General features: G+C 44.7%; 1 non-coding gene across 1 annotated transcript; it reads left to right on the forward strand.

The window, feature by feature from the left end:
- The first annotated feature begins 1,511 nt into the window (after window positions 1-1,511).
- Window positions 1,512-1,584, forward strand: TRNAC-ACA (transfer RNA cysteine (anticodon ACA)). The gene has a single exon. It is a non-coding gene; the product is annotated as a tRNA-Cys (tRNA).
- Window positions 1,585-2,193: the final 609 nt, after the last annotated feature.

Below are 2,193 nucleotides of genomic sequence, written 5' to 3' on the forward strand. Positions count from 1 at the left end.
GTTGAAGAAAAAGCTTTAAGATTACACATTAGGCACCTTTATATTCTATCATGTAAAAGCTCATTATCCAGCTTGAGCTTGAACGTGCTTACTCTTTACTTTTCCTGTCAAATTTTCTTTGAGTTCAGCAGATAACTATTGCTGGCATTTGTTAGGTATTTTTGAGGGACTCTAGATAGCGTTGGCCTTCATATGAGATGGGGCAGTGGGTACTGGTGGGTCATATAGTAACACACACATATCATACCTGTTGTACACTGAAGGAAGGGTTAAAGGAAAAAAGAATGGGAAAGTTCGTCAGATGGGCAGTTTGCTTCCTGAAGGATGAGTATACAAGTGATATGTGAAGGTATTTTAAATTAAAGCTTTCCTAATAGCTCTGTTGGTAAAGAATCTGCCTGCAATGCAGGAGACCCTGGTTTGATTCCTGGATTGGGAAGATCCTCTGGAGAAGGGATAGGCTACCCATTCCAGTATTCTTGGACTTCCCTTGTGGCTCAGCTAGTGAAGAATCTGCCTGCAATGTGGGAGGACCTGGGTTTGATCCCTGGGTTGGGAAGATCCCCTGGAGAAGGAAGGGAAAGGCAACTCACTCCAGTATTCTGGCCTGGAGAATTCCTTGGGGTCACAAAGAACTGGACACGACTGAGCGACTTTCACTTTCACTTTTAAATTAAAGGCAATTGCTTCTTGTTTTGCCTTTTGTGGTTTAATGATGAAAGCCTCAGGCTCTCAGTCTTTTAAAGAACACTTTAGAATTGTCAGAGTTTTAGGTCTTCCCTGTCGTCCAGATGGGCTTCTCCGGAGGCTCAGCGGAGAAGAATCCACCTGCCGATGCAAGAGACATGGATTTGAACCTTGGGTTGGGAAGATCCCCTGAAGAAGGAAGTGGCAAACCACTCCAGTATTCTTGCCTGGGAAATCCCATGGACAGAGGAACCTGGTGGTCTATGGTCCATAAGGTCGCAAAAGAGTTGGACACAACTGAATGATTAAACGTGTTGATCAGATGTCTTGCCCTGGTTAGCTTGTGCCCGTATAAGCCTAAGACCCAACATGCAGTGCCCATGGCAGAATTCCTGACTCTATGGAACATACTGGTATGTTGGCCTCGAAGGAGGTTGTAGAGCAATGCAGAGAGTCAACACTCAAAGCAAAGCAGGTGGGTGGACCGTACAGTAACTGCTGTAGTGGATGCTACTCCCTCCTGACCACCTGTTGCGTTCCAGGCACTGTGCTCTACACTTTACATCTAACCTTCAACATAACCCTATGGAGTCTACTAACTCATCAGTCACTCATTCATTTATTTGACACTTATTAAGTGCCTTCTGCCAGGTACTTGTGAAGCAAAGGTGACACAGTCCCTCTTGCTGGTAACTCCCAAGGTGCTAGTAGGCAAGTATGATTGTCTCTGATTGTTCCAGTCAGCACAGGAACCAAGCGAGGGATGTGCCTGGCAAATTCTGGGTCATGAACAGAGAAAAATGAGCATGTTAGGTAACCAAGACTTCCTGGTGGCTCAGACGGTAAAGCGTCTGCCTACAATGCAGAAGACCCAGGTTCAATTCCTGGGTTGGGAAGATCTGGAGAAGGAAATGACAACGCACTCCACTATTCTTGCCTGGAAAATCCCATGGATGGAGGAGCCTGGTAGGCTACAGTCCATGGGGTCGCAAAGCGTCGGATATGACTGAGGGACTTCCCTTTCACTTTAGGTAACCAAGTAGAGAGACATCACTCTAGACAAAAAGAGTCCTTTGCAATGTTAGAGAAGCAGGAAAGAACACACATGTGATAGGGATGAAAGCGTGTGGTGTGGCCATGGACAGATCCTGAAGACTCTGTGTGAGAGCTGAAAAGTTCTGAATTTTATCTCAAGGTTAGGGAGATCTGAATGCAGAGTTCCAGAGGATAGCAAGAAGAGATAAGAAAGCCTTCTTCAGTGATCAATGCAAAGAAATAGAGGAAAAGAACAGAATGGGAAAGACTAGAGATCTCTTCAAGAAAATTAGAGATACCAAGGGAACATTTCATGCAAAGATGGGCTCAATAAAGGACAGAAATGGTCTGAACCTAACAGAAGCAGAAGATATTAAGAAGAGATGGAAAGAATACACAGAAGAACTGTACAAAAAAGATCTTCACGACCCAGATAATCATGATGATGTGATCACTCAGCTAGAGTCAGAC

This window comes from Capricornis sumatraensis, chromosome 11 (assembly GCF_032405125.1).
Source record: "Capricornis sumatraensis isolate serow.1 chromosome 11, serow.2, whole genome shotgun sequence".
Taxonomy (NCBI): Eukaryota; Metazoa; Chordata; class Mammalia; order Artiodactyla; family Bovidae; genus Capricornis; species Capricornis sumatraensis.